Source organism: Hippopotamus amphibius, chromosome 17 (assembly GCF_030028045.1).
Source record: "Hippopotamus amphibius kiboko isolate mHipAmp2 chromosome 17, mHipAmp2.hap2, whole genome shotgun sequence".
In the NCBI taxonomy this organism is placed as follows: domain Eukaryota; kingdom Metazoa; phylum Chordata; class Mammalia; order Artiodactyla; family Hippopotamidae; genus Hippopotamus; species Hippopotamus amphibius.
Genome location: NC_080202.1, coordinates 44,125,744 through 44,135,788, shown reverse-complemented (window position 1 = coordinate 44,135,788; position 10,045 = coordinate 44,125,744).

Genomic DNA, 10,045 nt, shown 5'->3' with positions numbered 1-10,045 from the left:
GTTCATCTACAGCCTTTATGATGTATTTGCATTTACCACTGGATTTTTCCCTTCATATAGTTTCTCATTTCTTGTTATAACCTTTTCCTTTTCACTTATGGAAGACCTTTTAACATTTCCTGTAAGGTCAGTTTAGTACTGATGAACTCTTTTGGTTCTTGCTTGTCTGAGAAACTCTTTGTCTCCCCTTCAATTCTGAATGATAGCCATGCTGGGTAGAATTTCCTAGTTTTCAGCCATAATTTAATCAAATACATTTTCTCCCCCTTCTCTCTCTTCTTCTGGGACCCCAGTAGCTTGAATGGTAATACACTTGATATTGTTTCAGATGTCCCTTAAACTATGCTCATTTTTTTAAATTTGTTTTTCTTTTTGCTGTTCTGATTGGGTGAGTTGCATTATTCTTTTTTTTTTTTTTTTTTTTTTTTTTAATCAATTGTTTTTTTTTACACATATCCCCATATTCCCTCCCTTCCTTGACGCCCCCCCCTCGATTCCCCCCCACCCTCCCTGCCCCAGTCCTCTAAGGCATCTTCCATCCTCGAGTTGGACTCCCTTTGTTATACAACAACTTCCCACTGACTATTTTACAGGTGGTAGTATATATATGTCTGTACTACTCTCCCGCTTCTTCTCAGTTTCCCCTTCACCCCCCGCCCCCTCCCATACCTCGAGTTCTCCAGTCCATTCTCTGTATCTGCTTCCCTGTTCTTGTCACTGAGTTCATCAGTACCATTTTTATATTCCGTATATGTGAGTTAGCATACAATATTTGTCTTTCTCTTTCTGACTTACTTCACTCTGTATGACAGATTGTAGTTCTATCCACCTCATTACATATAGCTCCATCTCATCCCTTTTTATAGCTGAGTAATATTCCATTGTATATATATGCCACATCTTCTGTATCCATTCATTTGTTGATGGGCATTTAGGTTGCTTCCATGTCCTGGCTATTGTAAAGAGTGCTGCAATAAACATGATGGTACAAGTTTCTTTTGGGATTATGGTTTTCTTTGGGTATATGCCCAGGAGTGGGATGACTGGATCATATGGTAGTTCTATTTGTAGTTTTTTAAGGAACCTCCAAATTGTTTTCCATAGTGGCTGTACCAACTTACAGTCCCACCAACAGTGCAGGAGAGTTCCCTTTTCTCCACACCCTCTCCAACATTTGTTGTTTCCAGACTTTGTGATGATGGCCATTCTGATTGGTGTGAGGTGATACCTCATTGTGGCTTTGACTTGCATTTCTCTGATGATGAGTGATGTTGAGCATCTTTTCATGTGTTTGTTGGCCATCTGTATGTCTTCTTTGGAGAAATGTCTATTTAGGTCTTCTGCCCATTTGTGGATTGGGTTATTTGCTTTTTTGGTATGAAGCTGCCTGAGCTGCTTGTATATTTTGGAGGTTAATCCTTTGTCCGTTGTTTCATAGGCAATTATTTTTTCCCATTCTGAGGGTTGCCTTTTAGTCTTGTTTATGGTTTCTTTTGCTGTGCAAAAGCTTTTAAGTTTCATGAGGTCCCATTCGTTTATTCTTGATTTTATTTCCATGATTCTAGGAGGTGGGTCAAAAAGGATGTTGCTTTGATGTATGTCAAAGAGTGTTCTGCCTATGTTTTCCTCTAGGAGTTTGATAGTGTCTGGTCTTACATGTAGGTCTTTAATCCATTTGGAGTTTATTTTTGTGTATGGTGTTAGGAAGTGTTCTAATTTCATTCTTTTACATGTTGCTGTCCAATTTTCCCAGCACCACTTATTGAAGAGGCTGTCTTTTTTCCATTGTATACTCGTGCCTCCTTTGTCAAAGATAAGGTGCCCATATGTGTTTGGGCTTACTTCTGAGTTCTCTATTCTGTTCCATTGATCTTCCTTTCTATTTTTGTGCCAGTACCATACTGTCTTGATCACTATGGCCTTGTAGTATAGTTTGAAGTCAGGAAGCCTGATTCCACCAACTCCATTTTTCCTTCTCAAGATTGCTTTGGCTATTCGGGGTCTTTTGCGTTTCCATACAAATCGTAAGATTTCTTGCTCTAGTTCTGTGAAAAATGCCATTGGTAATCTGATCGGGATTGCATTAAATCTGTAAATTGCTTTGGGTAGTACAGTCATTTTCACGATGTTGATTCTTCCAATCCAGGAACATGGTATATCCCTCCATCTGTTTATGTCATCTTTGATTTCTTTCATCAATGTCTTAAAGTTTTCTGCATACAGATCTTTTGCCTCCTTAGGCAGGTTTATTCCTAGGTATTTTATTCTTTTGGTTGCAATGGTGAATGGGAGAGTTTCCTTAATTTCTCTTTCTGCTCTTCCGTTGTTCGTGTATAGGAATGCAAGAGATTTCTGTGCATTAATTTTGTATCCTGCTACTTTACTAAACTCATCAATGAGTGCTAGCAGTTTTCTGGTAGAGTCTTTAGGGTTTTCTATATATAGTATCATGTCATCTGCAAAGAGTGATAATTTTACTTCTTCTTTTCCAATTTGGATTCCTTTAATTTCTTTTTCTTCTCTGATTGCTGTGGCTAACACTTCCAAAACTATGTTGAATAACAGTGGTGAGAGTGGACACCCTTGTCTTGTTCCTGTTCTTAGAGGGAATTCTTCCAGTTTTTCTCCATTGAGAACAATGTTGGCTTTTGGTTTGTCATATATGGCTTTTATGATGTTGAGGTAGTTTCCTTCTATGCCCATTTTCTGGAGAGCTTTTATCATAAATGGATGTTGAACTTTGTCAAAAGCTTTTTCTGCATCTATTGAAATGATCATATGGTTTTTATCCTTCAATTTGTTGATATGATGTATCACGTTGATTGATTTGCGTATATTGAAGAATCCTTGCATCCCAGGGATAAACCCCACTTGATCGTGGTGTATGATTTTTTTAATGTGCTGTTGCAGTCTGTTAGCTAGTATTTTGTTGAGGATTTTTGCATCTATATTCATCAGTGATATTGGTCTGTAGTTTTCTTTTTTTGTGACATCTTTGCCTGGTTTTGGTATCAGGGTGATGGTAGCCTCATAGAATGAGTTTGGGAGTGCTCCGCCTTCTGCAATATTTTGGAAGAGTTTGAGAAGGATAGGTGTTAACTCTTCTCGAAATGTTTGATAGAATTCGCCTGTGAATCCATCTGGTCCTGGGCTTTTGTGTGTTGGGAGATTTTTAATCACTGCCTCAATTTCTGTACTTGTGATTGGTCTGTTCATGGTTTCTATTTCTTCCTGGTTCAGTCTTGGAAGATTGTATTTTTCTAAGAATGTATCCATTTCTTCCAGGTTATCCAATTGATTGGCATATAGTTGCTTGTAGTAGTCTCTCATGATGTTTTGTATTTCTGAGGTGTCCGTTGTGACTTCTCCTTTTTCATTTCTAATTCTGTTGATTTGCATCTTCTCCCTTTTTTTCTTGATGAGTCTGGCTAATGGTTTATCAATTTTGTTAATCTTCTCAAAGAACCAGCTTTTAGTTTTATTGATTTTTCTTATGGTTTCTTTCCTTTCTTTTTCATTTATTTCTGCTCTGATCTTTATGATTTCTTTCCTTCTGCTCATTTTGGGGTTTCTTTGTTCTTCTTTCTCTAGTTGTTTGAGGTGTAAGGTTAGGTTGTTTATTCGATCATTTTCTTGTTTCTTAAGGTAGGACTGTATTGCTATAAACTTCCCTCTTAGAACTGCTTTTGCTGCGTCCCATAGGTTTTGGGTTGTTGTGTTTTCGTTGTCATTTGTTTCTAGATACTTTTTGATTTCCTCTTTGATTTCTGTAGTGATTCCTTGGTTGTTTAATAGTGAATTGTTTAGCCTCCATGTGTTTGTATTTTTTGCAGTTTTTTTCCTGTAATTGATATCTAGTCTCATGGCATTGTGGTCTGAGAAGATGCTTGATATGATTTCAATTTTCTTGAATTTGCTGAGGTTTGATTTGTGACCCAGGATGTGATCTATCCTGGATAATGTTCCGTGTGCACTTGAGAAGAAAGTGTAGTCTGTCGTTTTTGGATGGAATGTCCTATAAATATCAATTAAGTCGAGATGGTCTAATGTGTCATTTAAAGCTTGTGTGTCTTTATTTATTTTCTGTTTGGATGATCTGTCCATGGATGTAAGTGGGGTGTTCAAGTCTCCCACTATAATTGTGTTACTGTCGATGTCCCCTTTTATAGCTGTTAGCATTTGCCTTATGTATTGAGGTGCTCCTATATTGGGGGCATAGATATTTACCATTGTGATATGTTCTTCTTGGATGGATCCCTTGATCATTATGTAGTGCCCTTCCTTGTCTCTTTTAATAGTCTTTACTTTCAAGTCTAATTTGTCTGATATGAGTATTGCTACTCCAGCTTTCTTTTGACTTCCATTTGCATGGAATATCTTTTTCCATCCCTTCACTTTCAGTCTATATGTATCCCTTGGTCTGAAGTGGGTTTCTTGTAGGCAGCATATAGAAGGGTCTTGTTTTTGTATCCATTCAGCCAGTCTGTGTCTTTTGGTTGGAGCATTTAATCCATTTACATTTAAAGTGATTATTGACATGTGTGTTCCAATTACCATTTTCTGAATTGTTTTGGGTTTGTATTTGTAGGTGTTTTCCTTTTCTTGTGTTTCCTACTTAGAGAAGTTCCTTTAGCACTTGTTGTAAGGCTGGTTTGGTGGTGCTGAATTCTCTTAACTTTTGCTTGTCTGGAAAGCTTTTGATTTCTCCCTCAAATCTGAATGAGATTCTTGCTGGGTAAAGTATTCTTGGCTGTAGGTTTCTCTCTTTCAGGACTTTCAGTATATCCTGCCATTCCCTTCTGGCCTGCAGAGTTTCTGTAGAAAGGTCAGCTGTTATCCTGATGGGTTTTCCCTTATATGTTGTTTGTTGCTTTTCTCTTGCTGCTTTTAATATTTTTTCTTTGTGTTGAATTGTCGTTAGTTTGATTAATATGTGTCTTGGTGTATTTCTCCTTGGGTTTATTCTGTATGGGACTCTCTGTGCTTCTTGGACTTGGTTCATTATTTCCTTTCCCATGTTGGGGAAGTTTTCCACTAGAACCTCTTCAAATATTTTCACAGACCCTTTCTTGTTTTCTTCTTCTTCTGGGATGCCTATAATTCGAATGTTGGTACGTTTAAGGTTATCACTGAGGTCTCTGAGGCTGTCTTCTAGTCTTTTTATTTTTTTATCTTTTTCCTGCTCTGTGGCGTTTATTTCTTCCATTCTATCTTCCAACTCACTTATTCGTTCTTCTGCCTCAGTCATTCTGCTGGTTAGAGCATCTAGAGTATTTTTAATTTCAGTTATTTTGTTATCCATTGCTGTTTGTTTTTCTGAGTTCTTATGAACTGTTTCTTGTACTTTCTCTAATTTGTTATCGAGATTTTGTATCATTTTTACTATCATTACTCTAAATTCTTTTTCAGGCATTTTTCCTATTTCCTCCTCATTTATTTGGTCTTGTGGGTTTTTTTCCTGCTCCTTTGCCTGCATGGTGTTTCTTTGTTTCCTCATGGTTGTCCAAGCTTTTGGGGTTGCTTGTCCTGGTGATAGAGGTGTTTATAGAAGACTGTCCAAGCCTCAGACTAATGTCCAAGTATTGGATTAGACGAATATTCAGTCTAGGAAACACATACATGTATAAGACACACAATTATTGAATCCGTTAGGACATAAGGCTCTAGAAAGACCTGACAGAACCCCAGTGTGCTATCAGATATTCAGAGAGAAACCCTGCAGAAATTGACAACTGAAACAGAACGAATCAGAGACAAAAGCAAAAGCAAACAAACAACAAATAACACCCTACACATACAAACATCAATCCAGGGAGATTTTGTAAGCTAGGATCAAATATAGAAAAGAGCTGGAGTACCACCAGAGAGAATGGAGATTCTCAGAATGTAATTAGACAACTGTACTAAGAACTAAGATAAAGACAAAAGCCTAATATTAATACCAAGGCAGTGCATCATCTGGAGAATAGAGCAAGGAGTCTGAGCAGACCGATAGTGTTGCTTATAAGTATGTTAAGATAAAATACACTTAAAATGGCTGGAAGAAAGGGGAACAGAAGAGCGTAATGTGGTTGGAAATATGCAAAGAAAAAGAAAGGAATAGAAGTGTATAAAAGAAAGGGATGAAAGGAAAGTATGAAAGATATTTTGTCCGTACTACCAAAAACTTAGCTAGATATAGAAGTATTTTAAAAGGCAAAAAAAAAAAAAAAAAAAAAAAAAAATGAGTGAAAAATATCCTTATAAAATTATGTTGTAAAACTTGTAGATCCCTTAGGGCTAAGATCGTATTTAATAAATCAAAAAAAAAAAAAAAAAAAAAAAAAAAAATCCAGAACTGATCCCCGAATGGACCAGTTCAATAGGTATTGATACTACTATTTCTGTTTCCTTAGCGTCTCAGCTGTAAGTGTCCTTTTCCTTGCCTTGGGTTTTTTTTTTTTTTTTTTTGCGTTATTCTGTGACCAGCAGAGGTTCCTTTATTGTTCGTCTGTAAGCCTCGGTGTGTGGGGAGGGAGAGGGTGCAATAGTGGCTCCTTCTCCTGGGAGGGAGTGAGCAGTGGCGCACTGTTGCTTCAGTCAGGCTTGGAGGTGCCTGTTGCATAGAGCGCTGGTGGCTCAGGCGTACACAGAAAGTCTTGGAGTTGGGCCTCTCTCGGGGTTTTTTCTTTTTGATGCTGGTTTTTTTTTTTTTTTTTTCTCTCGGCAGCCTCCCTGCTGCTGGCGTTGCAAGGAGTTTTAATCTAGCCCCGCCCGAGTGCCTGAGGGTACTTGTTATCCCTGAGCGCCTTATGTGGCCCCGCAGGGCGTCTCTCCGCTGCCTGTTGCAGAGGCGCAGAAAGAGAGGGAGAGGCTATGCGCGCGGCTCCTCCCCGCCGCCCGGGAGCCTGCAGCCTCCAGCCGCCATCATGGCCGGGCAGCTCTCAGGGATCGGCACTCCTCTCCGCGGACCTCCTCCCTCCTGTCCTCTCGGTCCGTCACCCTACCGGCAACAATGTTTCTCCCCCTGAACCAGCTCTCCGGTTCCCACGCTCCCGCTCCTGGACCCTCCGTTCAGCCGCAGATCGATGTCTCGGTCCGGGAACGCTGAGCTGCGCTGCGGACCCTCTGTATGTTTCTCACTCCCTCCCGTCTGCCACAGCTCCGCCGCTTCACCCTCTTTGAGCCCTCGTAGATGCCTCCCTACCGGCTATGTCAGGTTCTCCGCAGCCCTTTCCGGTGTCCGAGGCCGTCTGCTGGTGTTCAGCTGGTTCTCTGTGGGAATGACTGCCTCCTTCCGTGCATTCCCAATGCATCTGTGGAGAGGGATGCACTCCACGTCTCTCTACTTCGCCGCCATCTTTTCGAGTTGCATTATTCTATCTTCCAGATAACTTGTGTGTTCTTCTGTATCACCTAATCAGTTGTTAATTCCCACTAGTGTACTTTTCATTTCAGTTATTATATTCTTCAGCTCTGACTTGTTCTTTTCATATTTTCTAGTTCTTTGTTAAAATTTTCACTATGTTCATCTCTTCTTTTCCCAAGTTCAGTTAGCATTCTTATTACTTTGAATTTTTTATCGTATAAATTATTTATTCTGGTTCATTAGTGTTTTTCAGGGTTTTTCCCCTTGTTCTTCATTTGAAACATATTCTTGTGTCTTCTCATTTGATTTAACTCTCTGGGTCTCTATGAAATTAGGTAAAACAGTTACCTATCGCAGTCTTAAAAGAGCATCCATGTGTGGAGAGTGTCCCTATGCAGTCTACATGTGCCTAGTGGCTTTGGTGGAAGAGCTGAATCTGAAGTGAGCAAGGACTGCATCTTCTCTGGGGTGTGCTGGCAGCCACCACCTTGTAAGAGGTAGGGTTGGAGTTATAGGGACTAGAGCCAGAGCCAGATGCGAGGCAGGGCTTCTCCTGCGCTCAGTGGCATTTACTATCCTATAGGATGTGGGAGCTGAGTCTGAGGGGCTGGAGCAGGAGCCCTGAGGTACATGGGTTTCTCGCAGGTGTGATTGCAGTCTCTGCAGTGGGGACATTGCTGGGGCCTGAGGGTTTGGGCCTGCACTTCTGTGCTGGTTTCATTTTTTCCCCGGTGTGCATGTGTTGGTTAGAGGCTGAGTCGGGACTGGAGGGGTTGGAGCCACACTAATAAGCTGATTTCACTCCCTTTCATATGTATGCATGGACACTCACGCTGGCAATGGCTGCCTCTGCCCTGATCAGAGGCAAGGCCAGGGTCAGGACTAGCTATGTTCCCTGTAAGTTTGTGAACTCTTGCTGGCAATGACAGTCTCTGCTGTAGTGGGGAGCAGCACTGGAGCAAGAGGTGTTGGAGTAGGAGCCCAGTGCAGGCTGAGGGCATGCTGGGTGTAGTCTTGGCAAGCCAGCCAGGGCATCAGGCAGTTTGCAATCTGCTGCCTCTGCACAGGGACTGGGAGTAAGCAAGTCTGTGTGCATATTTTTCAATAGTAGAGTCTCAGTTTCTTACAGCTGTTTGTTAAGTCCCACTGGTTTTCAAACCAGCTAAGGGGACTCATCTTCCCCGTGTCAGACCCAGGCACTGGGGTGCCTAATATGTGGCTTGAACCCCTTGCTCCCGGAGCCTGTGATATCCCCCTCCTCTTCTGGGTCCCATGTTAGGGGTGCAAATCCTGACAAGATCACTTCTCCTCCCCCCCCCCGACTCTGTGTGTATCTTTCTTTCCAGCCTTGGTTGTAGAAGAGTCATCCTGCTAATCTTTGGGTTGATTTCAGTGAGAGTTTTATATCTGTAGCTGTCGTTTTGATGTGTTCGTGAGAGGAGGTGAGCTCGTCGTCCTCCTACTCTGCCATCTTGATCCCACCCACCCAAGCAATAATTTGACTATAGTAAAGATGTACTCTCCAGTGAAGATCAAAGTATCATGAATCACCAATCCTTGTGTATCAAATTACGTTAACATTATAATTGAATTGCTTCTGTTTTCTAATTTTTTCTAGCCAATTTTGGTATTTTATATTTTCCTCTAATATCAACCAATTCAAACACAGAATATGGCAAAATATTCTCATATAATTTTTAAAAAATTTCCCAGGTATAGATAGTTATTTCCCTATTCTCATTCCTGATTTGCTGTATTTATACCTTATCTTTTTCTCAGTTATACTTCCTAGCAGTTGAACTGTGTTATTGTTTATTTCCTACCCCACAAACAATTCAGTTCTTAGACTTATTCGTTGTTTACTGTTTGTTTAATGTATTAATTTCTGCTTTATTTTTTTGTCAGTTCCTTTTTCTGTCTTTAGGACTTTTTTGTTCTTTATTGTTCTTAAGTTGAGTGGTTGACTCTGTTTTCATTCTTTGTTGCTTCAGCCTTATTTCATGGGTTCAGATATATAGTTCTCATTACCATCATTATTAATTAGCTTACAAATTTCATCTTTGTTTGTTCTCTTTGACCCAAATGTTGCTTCCAGAAGAATTTTAATATTTTTAGATGGTTGGATTTTTTGGCTCCTAGTATTTTAACTTCATTTTAACATAATTTCAAATTTATAGAAATGTTTTAAGAATAATACAGAGACCTCCCTCCTACCCTTTACCCAGATTCACAATTTGTTTACAGTTTGCCCATTTGCTTTATCATTTATTCATACTTTCTCTCTCTCTCTCTCTCTATCTCAACCTGTCTCTCTCTCTCTCTCTCTTTGCTACTTCAAGGTAAAACAGAAAAGAAATTCTAGCACAAATTATGATTCTTTTTGATTATAGGAAATAAATTCTATTCTTATGAATTCCTTATTAAAATTTCCCTGTATCATAATCCAACCCCCTTTTTTTAAACAGGTGATGGAAAGGTGCATAAAAATAGGATACTAAAGGGTGTGAAGTCTTTCAAAAGTAAGTAAGAATTGTAATGTATTAATATTTTTGTCTGAAATCATCAGTCTTTGCATAAGATTTTGAGTCTTGTCTCCCTCTTTATATTTTTATTTCTTATTTTTGCTTCTTTCAGTATATTTTCAGTTTACACAGAAACGGGGTGTATACTTTTATCTTCATAAGAAATATCATACTT